The sequence below is a fragment of the Pituophis catenifer genome, unplaced genomic scaffold, assembly GCF_029215685.1.
Source record: "Pituophis catenifer annectens isolate HBS135680 unplaced genomic scaffold, rPitCat1.0.hap2 SCAF_1, whole genome shotgun sequence".
In the NCBI taxonomy this organism is placed as follows: domain Eukaryota; kingdom Metazoa; phylum Chordata; class Lepidosauria; order Squamata; family Colubridae; genus Pituophis; species Pituophis catenifer.
Genome location: NW_027256881.1, coordinates 259,644,919 through 259,670,256, shown reverse-complemented (window position 1 = coordinate 259,670,256; position 25,338 = coordinate 259,644,919). Strand labels below are relative to the sequence as shown.

The window sequence follows — 25,338 nt, the reverse complement described above, 5'->3', positions numbered from 1 at the left end:
CATTTAGAAAAAAGATATAAAATATAGGGGTTTTTTCAACATCCTATTCTTTTGGGTTGTTGTTGTTTTAATGTAATGTACGGCAATAATGACATTTGTAAAACAATAGTATACATGAGCTTGTTAAGAATAAAACCAAAAGATGGCTATACAATTGCAATTTCAGGTGGTCCCTGGCTATCAAAATAGCAGCTAGGTATTCCGGTTTTGCTTCTAACTCTATAAGTAGGTCTGGTGGGAAACTTCAAATATGGTTCATTCTTCCTATGTTGTTCAGTTTTTACTAGAAAACATTCCTCAGTTAAACGAAGCCTTTGGGAAACCACACAGAGAGGAAATGTTTGAAATGGCAATGAGGGGAAAACAGAGAGGAAACTAAGCAGAATAACTTTATTAATTATCTGTAACTAAAAAATTGATACAGACATGCATTTGTTAATCAGAAATAAGAAAAATAATGTATAAAATGCATGTGTTGACTAGAGTTTTTAAAGTTATTCTGAGATAAATGCCATAAAGCGGTCACTTCCAATATAAATTTGCTGCATAACAACTGGTGCTTTAAGAGAAAAGGGAAATAAGCCAAAAATAATGACATATGAATAAAACAATTAAACTATATTTTGTTTTCAATCACTTTATATTATTGTAAATAATGTTGCCTTTAGGTTTCAAAAATACAATGAAAAAATGTCTTTGAGGCAAGAAATGCTAAATAAAATGACGGTAAGCCTGAAACAAAAGAGCTGTGTGTGTATGTGTCCATAAACTTTAAACACAATTTAAAAGTTTCACATTAAAAACCACTCTATGCTATTATGTTAATTTCAAACATTCTGCTTTCAAGCATTTCCATGGTTACTGAAGGACAGTAGTCTGTACACTAGTTAAAATGTGCATTAGTAAGTTTCTAGTCGCTATTTTATTAATTTCATAAATATACAGAAAGAAATTCAATGTGGTGTCAAGGGAAGCATTACTAGATCCAGCCTGAACACAGCCATTGCAAAGTAGCAATCTTTAAAATGGAATACGAAAGTAGGTCAAACTGTCAATAAAGCAGAGTGCCCTGTTTGAGTTATTACTTTTTAATAATGTAACCCACTAAGGAATCTTACTGGTCCTATATGTGCCTGGTTTTAATATTAAGAGCAAATGCAAAAAGTAAATAAATAATATCTGGAATAATGTTTTATACCAAAATAACACCAATAAAATGCTAAGCTGCAAGGTTTAGCATAAAAATGAAAAACACTAATGGAACATAGTGCAGTATGCTTATACTATGTGTAGTCTGGAATCATGCATAATGTAACAGTGCAACTGCTAACAGCAGGCTCACATAAGATAATTTACACTTGTTTTTATGGACATGCGGAACTGAACTTTGAAGTCAGCCCTAATGAGATTCAGCTTGGCCTTAACATCATCCTGAGAGAGTGTGCAGGGTTTTTTTTTTTTCTCCTGCTTCCAGTGCATATTTATAAAGTGGAACACAGGCTCATTTAAATTGCACACGTGGGCTCATGCAACCTCCCCATTACAAAGGGAAAAGTTTCACACTAGGGGAAATGCTTACCCGTCTACCAAGTATTTTAATTACATCTGCCATTTTTTGCAAACTAGTAAAATACCTGGGAATGTAGAAACAAAGAACTTTGCAGCTTTACATTTAACCTCCCCGAACTCTTAGTCTGAGTGGTAACACCTTGATGGTCCTGCAGTTTAGTAATTTCACAACCTCAAATTAGGAGGAGTAGAAAGCTCAAGTGTTTCACTAAATCTAAAGGTTACTCAACAGCTAGAATATTTCATTGCCCAATACTGCAGTGATGTGTAAATCTCAGTGGAAGAGGCAGGAACTTCTTTGTAAACACTCTCCATGGTCCAGAGCTGTGCCACATGGGTCCCGAAACATGTTAGAGGTATACTTTTCCTCCTGCAGAGATGTCTGATATATAAACATCTATTGAGGCAGCTTTGTCTAATATTTTTTTTCTTAATTTTAATATTAATAAAGTTTTTGTTCAGACATCATGCAAAGATGTCTATCTAAGCAGTAAAAGCCTTACGGAAGATCTATATAACTTACTGATGAAAATATGCAGCGCCAATATGGTCTTCTTTGCCACCATTTTCAATTTTGGAATTTATTCTGTTCTGACATCTTTGGGAAGGAAATTAATTCCCTTTATGAGCACTAAAATAAACCTTTCCCTAAACTCTTGATATCTTCCCATGTTCATGAAATTGGCAAGTGGCCTCAGATTGATGACATGACCAAAATTGAACTGCTTAGTTTCAGGAAGTGTTTGCCTCATACAACTTCAGCTCATGTCCTGTCACTATATCTTGAATCAGTAACATATGAGACTGCTCAATATCCTGAGATTATTTTTCCTTTATGAAATAGTACCAGACTTTTGGATGGGCTATCAAGCAAAAAATCACTTTTGTTTAAATTAGAATTACTATCAGTACAGGTTTAAATATCAAAACTCTAATATTATGCCACATTACTAGCTCAATGTATAACGTGTTTGTTTTTAAATTCATTTACAAACAATAAAAGAATTTTAAATTACAACTGCCAAAATTTGGCTAGATTGTATCTTTTTAAACAATCAATTGTTCATCTTTTATTTTATGTTCATATTGTTTCCTGCTTAGTCCACCTGCTATTTCACTGCATTCTTTTAGTGTTTTATTAGATAGGAGGGGGAGCTGCTTCCATTCCCTTCCACACACCACCAAATAAAACAGCTGCATTTCTGCCTAATGTGACACCGGGTGGAAATCATCCTTCAAGAAATGAAGGAAATGTAATTATTTACATTTTTACGAAAGATATTCTGTCTACAATCCATACTGAACGGGAACATTTTACTGACTTCAAAGGCTTCCAGATCAGACACACTTTAATTTTATCCTCAGCAAGATAAATATCTTATAAAATACAGAGAGCTAAGGCAATTACATTTAAAATTGGAAATCATCTTCAGTTTTATTTTTTTAGAAATTATTTCAAAGCAAAACTTTAGGTGCATATATACTCATTAAAAACCAGTGCACAAATATTTCATTTTAAAGCAAATTTTATATAAAAACCGGGATCCATTTTTTCAAACTTGATCATTCCTATATTATTAAGGATTCTCTTCTCTTCCCATTAATGAGATGTAACCAATTCCAGACTAAATATACTTGAATGTCTACTTCCTTAAGACAAATGCCTTTTTTTTGCATCGATAAAAAAATTGTATTTATTTATGAACATGTGCCCAAATAGTCTTTTTCTTTCCAAGACACAGAATTTATAATAGCAGATAATTAAAAACAAATAGTGACAACACTGTGAGTTAAAGGTCTTTGTTTTGTTGCCAAGCTGAAATATCAAATTCAGAGATAAACAAAGACCGTGTTTTTTCCCCCCATTAACACTGTGGCTATGTTAAGATGCAGCAATGCAAAGCAGCCTGGCAAAACACAATCAAAGGTCACAGTGCAAAAAATAATACTCCTGAGGATTATTATCTTTTAATTTTCACAGTGTGTCTAAAAACTTCTAATGCTATATCTGACTCATGCTGCTTCATTATAACAACAGCATTGCTAGGAGACAAAGTAGTTTAGATACTTCATATAAATATATACAGCAATCTTCAGACAATCCAAAAAGCTTGTGATGGCAGTGTGAGCTCTCGTTAAATGTCTCGAAGTGCTTATTTCAAGAATTTTTTTCAGTGAATCCTAACAATACATCTGAATTACTGATTACTGGTAGTGTTTGTAAAACTACATGTAGCTATGCCTCAGGGCCAAAATAAATAAGCACACAATTCTATTTACAAATATATGGCCTTCAATAGATTTATTTAGTTCCAAAAGCTTGTGGCAAACCTGGGCTAGTCATACAAATATTGCATTATGATGAATTATATTTATGCCAAGCCTGAACTTCTGGTCCACTAGCAGAACACAAAGAGGTTATTAAAGCCTCCTGGTTTTGCTGTCTGTCTAGGTCTACAAAAATAAGATAGAGAGTTATCAAGTACCTGGTAGGCCACAATGACTGCATTCAGCCGCAAAGCAGAAGATTAGCTAGCTTAGCCTTGTAGTCTCCATACCATAGACTGAAAATGATGTACAGTAATAATGCTATTACTTCCTTACAAACTTGATTCAGCGGTTAATGCTTCAGAATGATGTGCTGACCCTGGTGATCTTGGCCATTTGATTCATTTTTTTTTTTTTTTTGGTGGCATACAAACAGAAAGCAGCAAGATCTTCTCTTAAAGGAACTCAATATAATGTGCCCTACCAATACACTCCAACCCACATTCCCTTTGTCTTCGTCAAACCGTGACCCATAAAAGATGCTTGGGGAAGGGGGGGCACCAACTTATCCAATTTATGTGTTTAATGACAGAACCGCAATGTTTTGCTCTGAGACAATTATGTATGCTTTTTTAAACATATCGTTCAAAACATCTATTTTTCAGAATAAAGAAACACCACAGGGAAAGAAAAATATATTAAAAAGAGGTGAAAATGTATTGTCCTCAAGACTGATTGAAATGAGATATTAATATTTCCCTAGAAAAATAACACCTTCCAAGTTATAGTTCCTTCTATCAGTTAAAAGGTCACTGTCTACTCCTTGAACATAATTTGAAATTGCAGCCTTCTTCATTTACTTCTCCCATGATAGCTTGGATTTTGCTAAATTAAGATGATTATTTAAACAAATTAATGAGTGACTTCAGCATTCATATTATTATTATTCTGTTTAGCGTAATTTTTGTGTCACTATGAATAATATTAAGATAACAATGCTAGCTGTACTTTGCTCAACAGGAAGAGAGGTTCAAAAAAAATATTTTTGTAGGTATTCTAGAGCCTCAGTTATAAATAAGCGATATTTCAAAATTTCAGAAGTTTGCCTTTCTTCTTTCTGTACAGTATCCTATTGTATAAAATTCTGCATTGCTATTATTATGTCAAGACTGTAACTGTTGAAATTCTCTAACAAATGACCATTCTCCCTCATTCATCAGAAGAGAAAATAGTTCTAATTTCTCACATTTAATCTGTTTTTGGTCTTGTTATCAAACCATTTGGAATTTAGTAGTTGATTATAGTAAATTATTTAGGATAGCTATATCAAGAACAAAGAATCCAAAAAGGCCCTCTAAACCAGGGCAATGGGCACTGAATTGGAAAGTAAACCCTATTAAACAGTACATCAGACTGGGGCAAAAAAAAATCTAACATATATGGCATCTGATTCAATAAGTGATCAGTGATAGTGTCCCCAATTATTGAATATGAGACAGAGGGGGAAGAGATTTATCAAATTCATCACTTTAAAAAAAATACTGACAGACTGCCCAAAGCTGCTAGATGAGCCACATGTTGTGCAGGCCTATTCTAGAATTGACTGAAGTAAAAAAGATGACAACTTAAATAATCACTAGAACAGAGCAACTAAAGTTAATCCATGGAAGAGAGAAAATTGAGATAATGTAACAACATAAACCACTGTTACAGGTTGTATTCAATGTTATTTTACTGTTTACAACCTGAGGTGATTTGAAGTATTGCAATGTAAATTGAAAAATTTACTGACAAAATCGACCAAAAATATCCAGAACAATCAGATCCAGACATATTGTGGAAACCAAATGGATAGCTCTGCTGTACTTGTAATGTTCCATCTCCAGAATGGTGAGTTCTGCACATTCCTAATGATCAGCAGTCTTGAAAGCTACAGAATCAAGCGAAACATCTTTCCATTTCAACCATTTCAGGACAATCTATCCAGGCCTAAAACATGGAGCTTTTTCAAGCACTACCTTCTCTCAATGTCTCACAGGGAAATATAATTTTGAAACTGTGCTAATGCTTGGCATTGGCAAATGTGAATGCTGTAACGCTTGAAAGAGAACAGCAAAATAAAATGACTCTTGTATCCATTTTTCATATTGTCTACCAAAATACTCTGTTTAAAACTGTTAAAACTTATATAATTAATATTTGGAATCCCCATCCCCATCCCCCAATCCCCATCCTCAAGACAATATTACTGAACTCAAGATGAAAGAAGTCTTTGCTATTGATGCTATCTATAATGATGAATTATAAAATGAACGATATGGATCTGTGACACATTTCTATGTTCTTGATTCTGGAAATATCAGTTCTTCACACTTCAAACTCTGAATTAATTAAAAACAGGTAAGATCAAAACCAGAAAACTACAGCGCTATAGAGATGCATTTGTACTTGATCTCTAGGAATAGAACTGAATCCCGTCTTACTGACTGTAACCAACCTCTTACAGATATAAGGACCAATTTCATCCACTCTGTGGAAAATCAGAAATATGTCAATGGTATAACTTAAGTCAAACTTAAATAAGTCTGATGATCAGCATTCCTTTATGGGTATTGAAAGAGGCTCATGTTTTAATTTCAGGTTTCCTTCTTGCTAGATATTCTCCTCCAAGTGAGGAACAGCATAGGTCAGTATGGCAAACCACATGTGTCAAAGATGGCAAACCATCACTTTGACACATGTCAAAGATGACACAGCGACATTTTGGGTGACATGCCAGTGTTCACCAGCACCCAACTATTCCTGAAAGCATGCCCTGTTCTTGTGCAATTTATGGAGCCTACATGAGAATAGGGTATCCACGTGCAAGTTCCAGAGCTTCCCAAAGTTGCGTGAGAACATACGTGCTTTTGCACGTCCCAAAGGTGCTTTTTTTTCAGGAGGCAACTGGACTTTCTTGTTTTTTTCTTTTGAAGACATTTCACATCTGATCCAAGAAGCTTCTTCAGCTCTGATAGTATAGTGGGGAATGTCAGAACTGAAGAAGCTTCTTGGATGAGAAGCGAAACGTCTTTCAAAAGAAAAAAACAAGAAAGTCCAGTTGCCTTCTGAAAAAAGCACCTTTGGGACAACCATGACCTGGTTGACTGAGGATCTCTGTGTGCTTTTGCATGGTTTTCAGATGCTGCAGAGGCCATGGAAAAGCATTCTGTGAAGCCACTTAATGAACAAAGGTCATGTACAATCCAGAGCAACCTACAAGAGCCCCTTCTGTTCAACATTTATGTGAAGCCGCTGGGCGAGATCATCCGTGGCTTTGGGGTGGAGTTCCATCAGTACGCTGATGATACTCAGCTGTATATCTCCACCCCAGGCCATTCCAACAATGCCCTTGAAGTAATGTCCCAGTGCCTGGAGGCCGTGCGGATCTGGATGGGGAGTAACAGGCTTCGACTCAACCCTTCCAAGACTGAGTGACTGTGGCTTCCGGCGTCCCGATATAGCCAGCTGGTGCCATCGCTGGCTATTGGGGGCGAGTTATTGGCCCCCACGGAGAGGGCTCGCAATTTGGGCATCCTCCTGGATGCACGGCTGTCTTTAGAAGAGCATGTGACAGCCGTGGCCAGGGGGGCTTTTCATCAGGTTCGCCTGATTCGCCAGTTGCGTCCCTTTCTGGATCGGGACTCCTTACACACAGTCACTCAGGCACTCACTTCCCGCCTGGACTACTGCAATGCTCTCTATACGGGGCTCCCCTTGAGGAGCACCCGGAGGCTCCAACTGGTGCAGAATGCGGCCATGTGGGGGATTATGGGAGCGAGGGGGCGCTCCCATGTGACGCCTCTCCTGCGTGAGCTGCACTGGCTTCCGGTGGTCTTCCGGGTGCGCTTCAAGGTGTTGGTTACCACCTTTAAAGCGCTCCATGGCATAGGGCCTGGATATTTGCAGGACTGCCTTCTGCTGCTGATAGCCTCCCACCGGCCAGTACACTCCCACAGAGAGCGACTCCTCAGGGTGTCGTCAGCCAGGCAGTGCCGGGCTTTTCGCCGTGCCCTAAAAACTTTTCTTTTCCACCAAGCAGGGCTGGTGTAACCCCCACCCCCCTTTTGAGATGTTAGATTTTTAATTGTCTATGGGTTTTAGTTGGGATGTTTTAAATTTTGGGCCAAAGTTGTGTAATTCTTTTAACAAATTTTAAATTTTGTATTGGGATGTTTTTATTTTGGCTGTGTACCACCCTGAGTCCAGCAGGAGAAGGGCAGTATACAAATTTAGTAAAATAAATAAATAAATAAATAAATAAATAAATAAATAAATAAATAAATAAATAAATAAATAAATAAATAAGAGAAAAGGAATACTGTAAGTCAGCAATGGGCAATTGATTTTCCCAAAGGGGCACATGAGAAACTGTTGTGGAGGGCCGAACCAATGTAACCTTGATATCCTCAAACTCCATCAACTCAATTCCTCAGGCTGCTCCAGGCAAGGGACGATTGCTGCACTAATGCAGAAAAGCACTTTCTCTTCTCATCCTCCTGCAGCTGTCAGCCAACTGAAGGAATACACAGCAACTGCGCAAAGCAGGACCCAATTCGGCTTCTTCTGCTTCCTGTAGCACACTTATTTATATTTCATTTTCCAATTAACCTCACCTAGGTGGGACAAGGACAGCCAAAGGGTCAGAAGTGGCGCAAGAGCCATAGAATGCCCAGATCTGCTCTAAGTGGTGCATCACAGATCCTGGGAAGTACCACACTGTGGGGCAATCACATCGTTGCCCAAGGTTCATATGCCTTAGGGAACAGAACAAGGCAGTCTTTCTGAGTGGCAGGAATGGAGCTAGAGCTGAAGCTGAAGTTTAAGCCTTTGCTTCAGGCCCAGCATTGGCACTGCTGCCAAGTACTATAGTACAGGGGACAGAGGAAGGGCGGAGATAGAGAATTGTTTCTCTTTTGTTTGAGTGTGTGTGTGTGTGCGCGCGCGCAATACAACAGCAGTCAAGTTAGTTATTTTCCAAATTTTTGACACATCAATCCTGAAAGGTTTGCTATCACTGGTACAAATTAACAACTTTATTTTCACTGGCTACAAACTAAGTTCCTGCAATGCTACCCTTCCATCTTTTATCTTCTTCCTTAAGGAACAGCTGAGATGCAGTATATGGCTTTCCGATACATAAAAGATTGATGATGATGATGACGATGATGATGATGATGATGATGATGATGATACTTGCATGGGCAGGATGCTTTACCAGCCAGCCTTAGGTTTCTGGGAGTTCTGAAGAAACTGTGAATATCATGTTGGCAAACAAACGGTAACCTTCAAAATCAGTTTTCTTGACTGCACCATCTGTTCAGAAATATGTACCACATTGGCACACTACATAACACTGATAATCATAGTTAATAATATACATGATATTACATAAGGCATTTATTCTGAATTTTGCATTATGTTAAATCTCTAGTTAATATAGTCGTATTAGAATGAAGTAATGGAACAGTAAAAGTAATTCACACCTAGTGTTTATCTTTGAAGTCAAAGGAAGTTACCATGTCCTGACAAATCAATGATTAGATACACTTCATCATAACAATAACAATAACAATAGCAATAGCACTTAGACTTATATTCCGTTCCACAGTGCTTTGGGTCCTCCTTTTACCAACCTTGGAAAGATAGAAGGCTGAGTCAACCTTGAGCCAGTCAGGATTGAACTTCTAGCTGTGGGTAGAGTTAACCTGTGTGTTACCACATATGATTTTAAGCAATATATATTTATTTACCTTGTTAAGGCACCCAACTAGAAACCAGAAGACTGTGAATTCTAATCTTACCCCAGGTGTGAAAGTCAGTTGGGTAAGTTTGGTTTAATCGTTGTCCCTACAAAGTTGTTGTAGGTAAAATAGGAGAAGGATTATTAGATATGTTCATCCCCTTGAGTTATTTATTTAAAAAATAAATAAAAGCAGAATAAAATAATCTAAAAACAAATCCAAACAACCATTAAAAACTGTGAACTTTTGCTTTATATTATTTATTAGCTGTCTGTTAAAATAAAAACTTGTATATTGCAGGCTACCAAATTTATTAGGCATCTTTATTTTATCAAACACTAATAGTATTTCCCTTAATTAAATAATAATATCTTTCAAATGGTACAAAGATTCATTAATTCCGTATTCCGTTGAAAATAAATTCAGCTGTGCTCATACATTCTTGAAAGAATTCTAACATTATGATAAAAGCAACTGACAAAGGACATCAACATAAACTGAGTAAATTATTTTTTAAAAGTTGAGCAACATTTCAGAATTTTTAGATTCTAACCAAAAAAGGAACAGCCACTGAGAAAACATCAGAAGAAAAGGAACAAATCTACACGGCTACTACACAGAACAGAACGGAACAGAACAGAATAGAATTTTTTATTGGCCAAGTGTGATTGGACACACAAGGAATTTGTCTTGGTGCATATGCTCTCAGTGTATATAAAAATTCTCTCAAGTCATGTGAACCTGCCTCATTGTGACAGGGAAAGCAATGTTCCTGGGAGAAATCAGTAAACCGGCTGGGAGTGTATAGGCATCAAAGTCATCTCAGCTGTCCAACTAAAGAAAATAGGCATTGTATCACACACCAGTGATATGGAATGATGGAGTAGATGATCACTTTAGTATCAATAACTGCAAGTGGGTGCTATGGAGCCCGGGGCCAAAGGTGCAACAGAGTATAGGCAGGTATATGGACTGGTGCTAACAAACAAGGGTGGATAAAGCCTTGGTAGTACAGTGGTCTAAGCACCCTGTTATTAAGACCAGCTGCCTGCAATTACTGCAGGTTCGAATCTCCCCAGGCTCAAGGTTGACTCAGCCTTCCATCCTTTCTAAGGTAGGTAAATTGAGGACCCAGTTGTGGGGGCAATAAGATGACTTTGTATAAATATACAAAAGGATGAAGGCTATTGCTTAGTGCATTGTAAGCCGCCCTGAGTCTCCGGAGAAGGGCGGCATATAAATCAAATTTAAAAAAAAATGATGATTTTTTTAAAAAAATAAAATAATAAAAATCAGGGTTTTTTATTTAAATTAGATTTTTTTAATTTATATCAGATTTTTTTATTTTTATCAAATTTATTTTAATAAAATGCTTTTGGAGTAAAACTCATCTAAAGGTAGTTTTCTATTTAAGGTACGTTAATAATTTAGTTTATTCAGCATGAAATGGAGCTTAGTTATGTAGCATGAGGCTGTACATTCTGCAATATTGGGAGTCAACAGCAGGTTGTATGAGGCTGTACATTCTGCAAAATTGATACTGCAACATGAGGCTGAATATTCTGCAATACTGGTGAGTCAACAGCAGTTCAGAAGAGGAGCTGCTGCGGGATAGAGATGACAGTTGCTCTTTAAAAATTATGATTTAAATTGAGTTGATTTAAATCAAGCCTTTTTATTAGTGATTTAAATTGTGATTTAAATTGTGATTTAAATCGACTTGATTTAAATCAAATCCACCCTGCTAACAAGTACAGGTGTGTATGTGTGGGTGCCACGGGCAGGTGCTATGGAGTATGAGTGGGTGGGTGCTGCAGGAAGGCACTGTGGATAGGTGAAAAAGCAGCAGAAGTGACTTGCAACCTCCTGCCTGCTTCCCTAATGACTTTGCTCGTCAATTGTTGGCAGGAAAGATTACAAATGGAGACCACATGGACACTGTAACATTTTAATTGCAAGCCAGTTGCCAAATCATGATCACATCACACAAATCCAGGGTGGATAAAAATCAATGATTTTTTTAAAAAAATAAAAAAAAATCAGATTTTTTTGATTTAAATCGGATTTTTTTGATTTTTATCGAATTTATTTTAATAAAAAACTTTTGGGGTAAAAATCTATCGTAAGATAGTTTTCTATTTAAGATACATAAATAATTTAGTTTATTCAGCATGAAATGGAGCTTAGTTATGTAGCATGAAGCTGTATATTCTGCAACACTGGGACTATCGGTGAGTCAACATTGGGTCAAAGGAGTAGCAGAGATGACAATTGCTCTTTAAAAATTATGATTTAAATCGAGTTGATTTAAATCAAGCCTTTTTACTAGTGATTTAAATCATGATTTAAATTGTGATTTAAATCAACTTGATTTAAATCAAATCCACCCTGCACAAATCATGACCATAGAAAGACTGCAATAGCTGCAGCTTTGAGGATTGATCATAAGTCCTCCTCGTTCAGCACCATCATAACTTGGTTGCTGAACTAGTGGTCATCTGTATAAGTATTGTCTATATTGCTTTGTTCTAAAAACCCAGCGATACCTATATGGAGTATACAGAAATCAAATTGTGTTATTTATACAAAGAGATGGAAGAGAATTTAATTATAAAGCAAAAATTTTATAAAGCCAGGAGCTGATGGTGAGACAGAAAATGAATAACTCATGTGCGGATTCCCAATTAAACTGAAACTGAGGAAGAAAGAAACCCATTTCTACAATATGATCTTGAGCCATACAGCTGCCATTTTAAGAAAAAGGGGAAAGGGGGAAAATATCAGGAATTGCTTTTTGTGGTACTGGACCTTTTTAATAGGGAACCAGGAGAACTGTGGAATGAAATCAAAGACCTTGTTAAGGATAAATGTGAAAAGAATAATTGCCCAAAGACCAAGAAACAGAAGAAAGTAAACTAAATGGACAAGCAGTGGAAATTGCCAAGAGAGGCTAACACCATGAAGGACAATGATCTGAAGAAGGAACATTGTTTAAAAGCAGTATTATAAAAACAGTCATAAAGGCAATTGGAAGAGACACGGAAACCAAATCTTCCTAACACTCTTAACTCAGAAGAGAAATTCCAACCTCACATTGGTAGGCCAGAGTACACCAGTGGACAGATAGTAACTGATTCAAATAAGATCAAAGAAAGATGGAAGGTGTATACAAGGTAGCCCTCAACCAGGGGTGAAATGCTCCCGGTTCGGACCAGATCGCCCGATCTGGTAGCGATGGCGGTGGGTGGTTCAGAGAACCGGTAGCAAAAATCTCTGCGCCCCGCCCCATGCCCAGCTGAGCCGCACGATCATCAGAGGCTTTTTTTTTAACTTTTAAAAAAGCATTTTTTCTATAACCTCTTCTGCCGAAAAAATGCTTTTAAAAGTAAAAAAAAAAAGCCTCTGATGATTGCGTGGCTCAGCTGGGATCGTCAGAGGCTTTTCAAAACATTTTTTTCTGCAACTTCTTCGGCTGAAGAGGTGGTAAAAAAAATGCTTTGAAAAACCTGACGATCCCAGCTGTGTTGCCTGATGACAGAGAGGCTTTTCAAAGCATTTTTTTAAAAGCCTCTCTGACGATCCCAGCTAAGTTGCCTGATTGGAAGAGGCTTTTCAAAGCATTTTTTTGCAATCTCTTCGGCCGAAAAGGTTGTAGAGAAAATGCTTTGAAAAGTTTTTTTTAAAAAAAGTTGGCCACACCCACCCAGTCATATTACCCACCACCACCAAGCCACGCCCACAGAACCAGTAGTAACAAATTTTACATTTCACCCCTGCCATCAGCTTATAACTATTCATTTAGTGACCATTTGGACTTAAAACAGCACTGAAAAAAGTGACCCTTTCTCACACTTACAATTGTTGCAGCATGGCCATGTGATCAAAATTTGGACATTTGGCAACTGGCATATATTTATGATGGTTGCAGTGTACCAGGATCATGGGATCACTTTTATGATCTTCTGACAAGCAAAATTAATAGGGAAGCCAGATTCACTTAACAACTGTGTTTCTAACTGAACAATTGCAGTTATTCACTTAACAGCTATTTAAAAGATTGTAAAATGGTTTACTGTCTTGCTAAGCAACTGAAATTTCAATTGTGGTTGTAAGTCAAGGACTACCTGTACTGAAATTCTGTACAACTGGGATGTCAACATCCAAAATACCTTACAAAAGTGGTTTTCAAGTATTTTGGTCTCAGGATACCTTTACATTCTTAAAAATTAATTGAGGAGCCTAAAGAGGTTAAATTTATGTGGGTTATACAAATAGTCATTAACTTATGACCACGTTGGGATTGGGATTTTGATCGCTAAGGAATCCAGTCATTAAGTGAATCACCACTTGAATGGACCCAATTTTATTGCCATTTGTACTGTGGTCATTAAGTGAATAATCACAGTTGTTATGTGAATCATATGGTCATTAAGCGAATCTGGCTTCCCCAATTGATTTTGCTTATTGGAAGCCAGCTGGGAAGATCACAAATTGTGATCATGTGATCACTAAACACTGCAATCACTGTAAATACAAGCTGATTGCCAAGTGCCTAAATTGTGATCACAATATTTTGGGGTGGTGCAACAGTCATAACTTTGAGGACAGATCATTAAATGAATAGTCATTAAGATTTTGTGGTTCTGTGGGGGTGGCTTGGTGGGCATGGCTTGGCGGGGTCATATGACTGGGTGGGTGTGGCTATGTAGTCATGTGACTGGGGAGGGTCAAAAGACATAAACTCACTTTAACAATCTCCTGCTAGAGCAGGGGGTTGGACTAGATGACCTCCAGGTTCCTTCCAGCCCTGGATTGCTATGCTCTTTCAAGGTATCCTCTGAAGCTGCATCTAGTGCCAGGTTTGTGGTCCTTCCTTCCTCTCCTTTTTCCCTCCCTCCCTCCCTCCCTCCCTCCCTCCCTTTCTTTATTTCTCCCTTCCCTCCCCTCCCTTTCTTTCTCCCATCCCTCCCTCATTCTTTCTTTCACAGCACCCCACATTCCCCGTTTTTGGCCTAGCAGGCCTCAGGGAAGCCTCCTGGGAACAAAAATGGACCCCCAATAGGTAGTAAAAAAATGCTTTAAAAAGTAAAAAAAAGGTTCCGAAGATCGCGTGGCACAGCTGATTGTTGGAACAATTTTTTTTATTTTTGTAAACATTTTTTTACTACCTATTGCCCAAACAGGTAGTCAAAAAATGCTAAAAAATAGTTTTAAAAAAAGTTCAGCCGACCAGCTGTGCTGCACGATCCTCAGAACTTTTTTTTTTTACTTTTTAAAGCATTTTTTTACTACCAGTTTGGGCGAACCAGTAGCATTTTCAGTACCACTTTGGGAGAACCACCCCGAACCGGTAGCATTTAACCCCTGCTGCAATGGGTTTTACTGATTATAGAAAGGTGTTTCATTGACTTAAACATGTCAAGCTACTGCATACAGTATCTTTAGAAATTTGAGACTTTCAAATATCTCATTGTTCTTATGAAAAATTTCTATGCAGGAGAAGAAGCCACAGACTGGATTGAATACAGGAAAACAAGCTAGCCTAGATCAATATAGCAGCTTTCCAGGTTGGTGGTGCAGCACGGGGGGGGGGGGGGGAGAGAGGAAGAGGGAATGATTTTGTGTGAGGGGCAGGTGCACATCTTCATTTGTTATGCCACTCACATGGCCCAGTAGTGGGCCATGGCCCACAGTTTGGGGGCCCCCTGCTGTATAGGACTGAGATAAGGCACTAAGTTCTTTCTTTATATCAGTGATGGCTAACCTTTTTGCCATCACGTGCCAGGAGAGGGGGAGCGGGGGAGGGTCGGATGCGCACGTGCCCACGCGCATGCGCGCGCAACACCACCACCCCGCTCCTGGCACATGATGGCCTGGTAGGCCCATTTTTCTTTCTTACCTGGTTCCAGATCCTCTCTATTTATCTGGGAAGGGCGAAAACAGCCTTTCCCACTCTCTCGGAGGCCCTCCAAAGGCCTGAAACGGCCCATTTCCCAACTCCCGGTGGGACAGGAAGTGACATTTTTTGCTGTCCCCAGCCTCCAGAACCTCTCTAGGAGTCTCTAGGAGCCTCTCTAGGAGTCTCTGGAGGCAAAAAACGTAACTTCCTGTCCCACCAGGAGTTGGGAAATGGGCCATTTCAGCCTCCGTAGGGCCTCCAAGGGAGTGGGAAAAGCTGTTTTCGCCCTTCCCAGATAAATAGAGACGATCTGGAGACAGGTAAGAAAGAAAAATGGGACTTCCCCCCCCGCCAGGTCCTCCAGAGGCAGGAAACAGCCTGTTTCCCTACTTCTGGTGGGTCCAGAAGGCCCAAAAATCAGCTGACTGGCACGCGCATGCGCCCCAGAGCTGAGCTGGCGTGCCCACTAATATGGCTCCGCATGCCACCTGTGGCACGCGTGCCATATGTTCGCCATCACGGCTTTATATATTCCTTTTATATGCAAAATATATATTGAAAGAGCTCAGGCAGGAAGATGAGTATGGCTTTCACACTGGAGTAACAAACATGGATAACTGACACTGTACTAATGATGATATTGAAATGCAAACAACATGCAACGTCTACTAATGAAAATCAAGAAACATAATGAAAAAATGGAATTGAAATTAAATATGAAGAAGACCAAAGTAGCAACAGAAGATTCATTAGCCTTAAAATTCAGTAAAAGATATACTGAAGCACTGGATAGTTTCTCCTTTTTAAGGTTGTCTATTAACAATAAAGGAATCGTTTTTTCCTATTCTCCAACCATTCATACCATCTACACCACACTTTGTAATATTCTGTATCCTCTTTCTCCTTGAGTTCTTTTGTTAATTTGTCCATCTCTGCGCATTCTAAAATTTTTCTAATTAAATCTTCTTCTGATGGTGGATTTTCCTTCTTCCAATTTTGCACATAGACTACGGAGAATAGGAAAAATGAGAAAGAGGAATAAAGGAGAGAGAGGGGAAAATGTTGAAGATCATGGTACAATGTAGAGGAAATAAAGAAAGATGGAAAACAATTGTTGAACAAGACAAAATTAAAATATGTGTAAATAGATGTAAATAGCAAGAAAGGATCACTTCGAAGCAGCTGTAGGAAAAAGTGATACATATATAAATGTTGTGTGTTTGTGTCTTGTTTTAATGTATTCAAAATAAAAAAACTTTAAAAATAAAAATAAAGGAATCGGTAGTCAATAAATGCATTACAGACTAGCACTCCATAGTGTAGCAATGAAGGCCTTGAAGGCCTTATAAAAATAGTCATATATTGTGACTATTTATAAAAGGACCATAATCATGCAGGCAATAGTCTTGCCTGTGATGTTCTATGCAAATGGAAACTGTACTTAGAAAGAGCAGGGTAGAAAGAATATTGATGCTTTTGATGTTAGGCTCCTGAGAATACCGTGGATATACAAGGGGAAAAAAACATTAACAAACAAATCACAGAACAAATCAACCCAGAGCTCTCATTCGCATCATAAATGATCAAGCTCAGTTATCATTTTTTGGGTACATTACACAAAGTCCCTGGTCTCCTGAGATATCTACAATGTTGAAAGATGTCGATGAAATGAGAAGGTGGTGACCAATTGCAAGGATGAACTTGATTACAGTTAAAGATAGGCACGCCATTGGAAATAAATAACACTGGAAAAAGTCTATCTATGTGATTTTTAAAAATCAACACTGATCAAATATCACAATAAATCAATCATTTGCTCAGAAAACCCCAATCAAGTTGATCTCCTACTTAAGGGCCACAGATTAAGAAAATATGGTCTATCCACACCTATTTTAAGCATTTGTAATTTCACAGCTGTTTTTGATAGCAATAGCATAGCAATAGCACTTAGACTTATATACCGCTTCGCAGTGCTTTATAACCCTCTCTAACCAGTTTACAGAGTCAGTATATTGCCCCCAACAATGTGGGTCCTCATTTTACCCACCTCGGAAGGATGGAAGGCCAAATCAACCTTGAGCCTGGTGAGATTTGAACTGCCAAACTGCAGGCAGCCAGCAGTCAGCAGAAGTAACCTGCAGTACTGCACTCTAACCATTGGGCTACTGAGGCTCATGATAATTAAACTTTTTTTGGGGGGGGGAATAATATCCACCAGCAAGCTTCCTGGAAACATCAATATGGCCAGTATTGTGTTATACACCAAAAAATGTCGCCAAGATGGGCTGTGTTGCAATGTTATCCCTGTTACTGCAGCATACATCACTGTTGACATATATAACTTTGTCTTCATCCACAAATGGTAATATACCAGCATTTTTATATAGGTAGACCTGAACTTAGAACTTGTTCGGTGACCATTCAAAGTTACAACGGCACTGAAAAAAATGACATGACTACTTTTCACACTTATGGCCATTGCAGCATCTCCATGGTCATATGATCAAAGTATGGATGCTTAACAACTGGTTCATATCTATGATGGTTGCAGTGTCCCAGGGTCATGTGACCATCTTTTGTGACTTTCTGACAAGCTAAGTCAATTAGAAAGCAAGATTCACTTAACAGCCACATTACTAACTTAACAATTGCAGTGATTCACTTAACAACAGAATTAACAGAATTAAAATGTATAATCTTGTTTTTTTCTGTTACTTGGACCATAAATGAGGACAAAGGAATCACTCTGGGGGCAGTAATACTTAGAATTATGATTACCTCAAAATGAATCAAAATCTAAGATTCAAAAGATGAACCACAAATCTTTTAGAAGCGCTTAGGTCAGGGGTCAGCAACCTGCAGCTCCGGAGCCACATGCAGCGCTTTGGGCCCTCTGCTGTGGCTCCCTGTCAGGTGATCCCACCACTGGCTCGCCCTGCCCTCACCCTCCCCCGTCACTCCTCACCTGGCCTGAGAAAGTAAGGGCAATGGTGGGGGATGGAGAAGCAGCCAGGGCAGAGACAGAGAGATACAGAGAGAGGGGGAGAAAGAGACAGAGAGAGATAAGAGAGAGATGGGGGGAGAGGGAGGGAGGGGAGAGAGATATATGTCAAAAGGATTTTGTGGTTCCTGGTGTTTTTAACAACTGGTTCTTTGCCCTAATGACTGGTTGGGTAGGTGTGGCTGGGGGGGGGATCATGTGACTAGTGGAAGTGAGTGACATCGAGTTGGCCATGCCCACCCAGGTTTTGTGGCTCCCAGTGTTTTGTTTTCTGTGCAAAACGGGTCCAAATGGCTCTCTGAGCATTTAAGGTTGCAGACTCCTGGCTTAGGTAAATGAAAACCAGGGTACCCCAGTTCAGGAAAGTAATATAGATTATTTCCAAATAAGAACATATAAGTCCTGAACTGTTGTGATGAGCAGTTGCTGCTCAAGAAAAGATGACAATCCTGACCTACTTCTCTGCATTACTTGCCTTCTTTGATGTAGACACGAATGGAGATTAAAACATAGTATAAAAAATAGCTAACAAAAATTAAAAAGCTTAATCAAAACCTATACAAATTATTCTCACACAGATTTTGGGCAGCAATGTGATATTTTTTCCCTTCTGGGCAAATCTTATTTAAATACTGTATACAATATGATAAGCAGGCAAAAATAAAGAAAAGTGTAGTATGATGCACAACAAATCAGTCCATTCCTCTTCACTAATTACTGCAATCTCAAAAAATGCAAATGTGCAAGAAGAAACAAATTGCTTTTACGTCAATTGACATGAAGTGTAATATTCTTCATATAGACAATAATATTATATATACTGGGTTCTCACTGAACATAAAACAGAGATCTTTCTTAACAGATTATATTGTAAAGAGTAGATACCAAAATACCCATTGATAACTAGTATACAATTGAAATAGTATACAAATTGAAACTCATTAAATGAAACAATTTTTCTAGTTCACTAAGTAGAACAATATTTTTCATGAAACATTTTTAAGGAATTGCAGAAGTTCATTTTTCTTATATGAATGACTATTTATTCTTTATACTGTACTGTAAAATAGTAAAAAAGTGTGGTAGTAGCAATTTACTTCTAATAAATCAAATTGAACTTCTAATTTCAGAATGACTTTTGCTTCATCGTCTTTGCCAATCATAATCTCAAAGTCACTAGAGATTAATAAAATTATTACAGGAGGTTTCTCAGGCTTGGCAATTATAAGTACAATATGACCAATGAACGATAGGTTGCTATGATTATTTTTACCATTTAATCATATAAGAATCAATATCACATGTACTTTTGGTAACTTACACAGTTATTTTCACTGCTCTATTTATCAATGCCAAATCCAGCGTAGTATATATGTATAACAAGAAGGCATCCACAGTAGTTGATTTCTCAGTATTTTGTATTATTATCTTTACAAAATTATTCATCATAAAAGAAAGGCAACGGGAAATGTCTTTACAGAAAAAATAGGTAAGTGCCCTTTTAAACTGCATGTCTCATCAGACACAGTCAAATTATTTTAGAATTGCCAGTACAGAACAAGCATATTTACAGAAAGAAATACTCTTAATTAAAGTTCAACTGCATTATCTGCATTCTTTATCTTATGGAAAGAATTTTTTTACATGAGATACAAGAATCTCTAATCAAAGTGCACTGTCTTATCTATCATTCTTATTTTTCCAAGCTAATGAAATACTGAAAAAGAAAGGAAGGGAAAGGTGCTGGAAACTCTTGACTGTCACTCAACATAGTTAACTGACTCAAAACTGAAGATTAAAGGGTCCAAATTTATTGAGGTGGGAGAAGTTAACAAAAGAAAAGCCAACTTTGAAAATGAGCCAGATCAGACTAGAAAAATATTCCAGGAAACATAACACCTTTATATTCCTGGGAAAGATATATTGATAATAACTAGAATATTGCTGACTATTTCTTTCTATCTTCTCTCCAACCATGGTATATCATTCAGAATAAGGTATAAGCAGCTCACACTGCCTTTCCCACTTATACACAAACACACATAAAAAGGAACAGAAAGACACATACATATACCCAAGATTCATTTGTTGCAAAAAATATATACCAGTTCTTCTATTGCTAACTACAGGTAAGAAACTGGAAAAAAGCATTACAGAAGCTACTGAATATTGTATGTGTTATTATGTACTCTTTTTATTATATATTTTCCTAAAATTTACCTAAATTCACCTGCACATGAAAATGCTTTCTGTTTGAATAAACTAAATGGATGCTTATTGCCTTTTACTTTAATCTTCCTCTCCACCGCAAGCCTATGAGACAGGTTAGACTGAACTAAAATGATTGATCTAGAAAGACAAATACAATTTAAAGATGTATACTGTCATCCAGCAGTACATAGTTTTGATTAATTGGCAAACCATTAGTGTTTACAGTCTCAGCAAACAAAGGAGTCTAATAAAGTTGATAGGGTACGGTATGTTTCATCGGTCCCAACTTTTAATCAGCCTCCTCAAGACTATACAATGTGTCTATATAATAAATTTGATTAATAAATAAATACTTAATCAAAACTACAGAAACCTAGCCCATACCAAGCAAATATTTTTCTGCAGAAACAAGTAATTCTCTGATGTTTTGATTTTATATATTTTAACACTGGAGATGTAGGGTATAAATTTTGTAAATAAATGAATAAATATGGAACTAACAACCATAAAAAGTCTAATGTAATATAAAATTCATGCAAGTAGTCCTCGACTTACAACTATTTGTTTGCTGACTGTTCCAAGTTATAACGGCACTAAAAAAGTGACTTAATGAAGAGTTTTTCACATTTATGACTGGTTGCAGCATCTCCACAATCACATGATCAAAATTTGGACACCTGGCAACTAGAATGTATTTATGTTGGTTGCAGTGTCCTATGGTCATGTGATCCCCTTTTACAGCCCTTTGACAAGCAAAGTCAAAGGGAAAGTCAGATTCACAACAACCATGCTAGTAACTTAACAACAGCGGTGATTCACTTAACAATTGTGGCAAGAAAGATTGTAAAGCCGGGCAAAACTCAATTGTCTAGCTTAGCCATGAAAATTTTGGGTGCCATTGTAGTCCTAGGTCGAGGACTATCTGTACATAATTCATGGAATTAACTCAGAAATAGACAGGGAAGAACAGGGAAATAGCTGAGATATACAGGAACCAACAACTTTTTTCGACTTCTGAATCCACTAGTATCTTAACTGTGATTAAGGAAGCATCTTTGAATACTTTGCAACACTACAGGGGCAAAATTTACATTATGTTTTTAATCAAATGCAGGATTTTTATCAGTGGTGACATCCTCCGCGTATTGCCACTAGTTTGCTGCCCGTGCCTGTGTGGTGTGCGCCAAATGTGCTGCATGTGCACAGAGCATGCCAAAAGCACACTGCACACACATGCACAGTGTACACCAAATGCACGCTGCGCGTGCATGCACAATACACACAAAATGTGCACTTTGTGCAGAAAAAGGAGGCTTAACAAGGTAAGTAGAACAGCGAGGGGGAGGAACATCTATGCCGCGCAATTTAGATTCGCTAGAAAGCAGGATTTCCTATAATATAATATAATATAAATTGTGTGGCACAGCTGATCGTCAGAAATACCAGTTCAGACGAACTGGTAACTTTTTTTTAATACCTGTTTGCCCAAACCAGTAGCTTTTATCACTACCGATTTGCCCGAACCTGTGCGAACCAGTAGTATTTCACCAGATTTTTATTTTATAACCTAATACAGATAGTCCTCAACTTACAACAGTTCAATTAGTAATCATTCAAAGTCACAACGGTACTGGAAAAGGTGACTTATGACTGTTTTTCACACTTATGAGCATTGCAGCATCCCCATGGTCATGTGATTTACATTCAGATGCTTGACAACTGACTGACATTTATGACGGTTGCAGTGTCCCAGGGTCATGTGATCACCTTTGGCGACCTTCTGACGAGCAAAGTCAATGGGGAAGCCAGATTCACTTAACAATCATGTAACCAATTTAACAACTATGTTGATTCACTTAGCAACTGTGGCAAGAAAGGTCATAAAATGGGGCAAAACTCACTTAACAAATTTCTCACTTAACAACAGAAATTTTGGGTTCAACTGTGGTAGTAAATCAAGGACTACCTGTACAGCTTTGGGAAGATATTATTTTAAGTAGAAAAAATAGGCTGGCCAGCTTTCTTTATTTACCATCAACAATTTGTGGGGTTAATTTGTTAATCTATGCCTGCTTTCCATCTTTTGGAGTTTCAGTTGTGTACCTCTGTAAACATGGCAATAGAATGCCATTGAAAGAAATCCTGCAATAAAAATGAAATCAAAGTTCCATGTCCCTGCAGCTCTATCCTTGGATGTAAAAAAGCACAGCCACACAATTCTGTATGAACATCTCCGAATTAAGGTCCCTTAAGCAAAAAAAAGTCCCTTAAGCATAAAGCAGCATGTACAAAGAAATAGAAAACATACAGAAATATAAAGTCCCTTAAGTAAAACAATAAGCACGTACAAAGAAACAGAAAATATACAGAGCTTTCTCTAACAATCATAAAAATTATATCTTTTAATTCTGCTAGAAATTGCCTTACATTTTGTCTTCTTCAATTATTATTATTTTTAAGCAACTTTATGGAGTTCACTGAACAAATCTGAAACAAGCTGCACGCCTTTTCTAAGTTTCAGCAGATTTCCTTAATTAACCTGATTAATAAATAAACAAAAATCTATCCCTGTAAAATGTTGCACTTACAGAGACATCAATGTAGCCATTAATTTCCAGAAACAAATGTGATTTTTATTTTTAGTTTGCAACTAATTGTAGTGAAAAGTCAATCTGATTCCACTTCCACAGAATAATAACCCCCTATTTTTAAAAATAAAACTGGATTTCAACGCTCTGTGTTTCCCATAGTTTCAAAGAAAACTCAAAAGCTCATGTAAAATCTCCACAATATAAATGAACTGCATATTGAACTATCAGGTTCTGTACAACAAATGCAGCTACAGTTCAATTCAACAATCAGATAAAAGTAATTTGTTAAAATAACACCTGGAATGTTTTCTCATTGCAACCTATTAAATCATGTAAAAAGACAAAAGTGAAGGCAGAGGCTGGATATTCTCTTGAATTGCATTCCCTCAAACACCCACTACACCTATTTCAAAAATGCTTCTAAAATTCAGAGTTTACCCCACTGGTAGAAGAAATACTTTGAAGGTACAAACTGACCACCTGCTTTTTACATCATGCCCAAAGCCTTTTTTAAACTAGTCCATGAAAAGGCAACTGTGTTTTAAAGGGATTAAAATATTTGCATTGGCAATGACCCTTTCTTTCTTTTTCTATGGATGAAAATAGGCTAGCTTTCCCTTTACTGAGGAGCTCTGCATATCTCAAAGGCTTGCATACCACCCTCAGTGCAACAGAAGATTGTTCAATAGAGAACATCTTATCAGGTATTTTATACCTCCTCCCAAGTAGAGTTCAAAGTAGCAACATGCTTCAGCATTCTCACTATGCAAAAGCTATTATCCACACAATGAATGAAATACCCCATTCGCTTTGGGTCGCTGTGAGGTCAAGAGGTGCCTCTTTGTTTTATAATTTAACCTATCCATTAGACCAGAGGGGGGAAAAAGAAGCTTAGTTTAAAAAAAAAATGCCTGATAAAGATCACAATTCACTAAACAATGGGAAGGAAATCTGGAATTTAAGACTTTACTTAGTTTTTAAAATGGTGTGTGTTTATGGAGCATGGACAAACAATACATACACACTCACACTCAAAGATATAGAGGAGACAGCATTTGGTCTGTGTTCAGTCCTTCTGCTGTAAGATCTCAGAAGCCACAATACCAAAACTGAAGCAAGCTAAGGAAAAGACCTTTTGCTCTATCTTTGTTGGTTTAGGTCTGGGACATAAACATTATTTTAATACAGTATTTGTATTTCTTGGGATTAATAGTTCAGCCCTCTTGGAATCCTTTGTCTTTCTTGACAGAAGAATGCAGCATGCGGCACACGTTCTCCTTACAACAAGGAGGACAAAGGATTCAGTGATCAGGAGACAATTAGTCCCAATTAGGCCTATTTCGCAGCTGAGTGCAAAGAGCGGGGGAAGGGTGTTCACATTTTCGCAAAATATGTCCCTCTGGCAAGTTCTAGTGAAATCAATAAAGCTACAAGTCGGTTACAAGGCCTGCAGCTCACATACAAAATTGTGCTCGAGTTTTACCAAGTCTCTGACATCTGGAGCTCTTTGAATGTAATATACTATGCAACCCAATTTGGACATTTTTTATCGACTTATTTATAGCAGAGGGCAGCAATAATTGCAATTATTTCACATCCAATTCTTGGGGTTGGAAACAATTTCGTTGCAGTTCACACAATAGAATAGCTAATATTTCAATCATCTCTTTTAATTTTTTTTTAAAAAAAAAACCGTTTTAGTCTTTATCTCTGCAAAGACGCCTGGAGGCATGTTCCTGGTAAAAGCTACAAAATTGCCAAGTGTTTTTTAAAGTCCACTTATTTCTGTTTTTTAATGCTTATATGATTATTAAGTCATTGTGTTAGGACTGTTTAGATTAGCCTAGTTAACCATACTGAATTATCCTGAAAAATAAATGAAAAATATGTGTTAGAAATATCCATTATAAGCATACAGCAGATAAATAATTAATGCAGGATAGACATGGTTTTTTACAATCTCTTGATAGAAGTGAGGATGGTTACACAACGATTGACAACATGAATGGCTCAACT

At 37.5% G+C, this 25,338-nt stretch overlaps 1 protein-coding gene across 3 annotated transcripts in view; it reads right to left on the bottom strand.

The window, feature by feature from the left end:
• The window catches only part of MPPED2 (metallophosphoesterase domain containing 2), a 148,297-nt gene that overhangs the window by 115,785 nt on the left and 7,174 nt on the right, over positions 1 to 25,338 (bottom strand). The gene's annotated exons all lie outside the window — the stretch shown is intronic.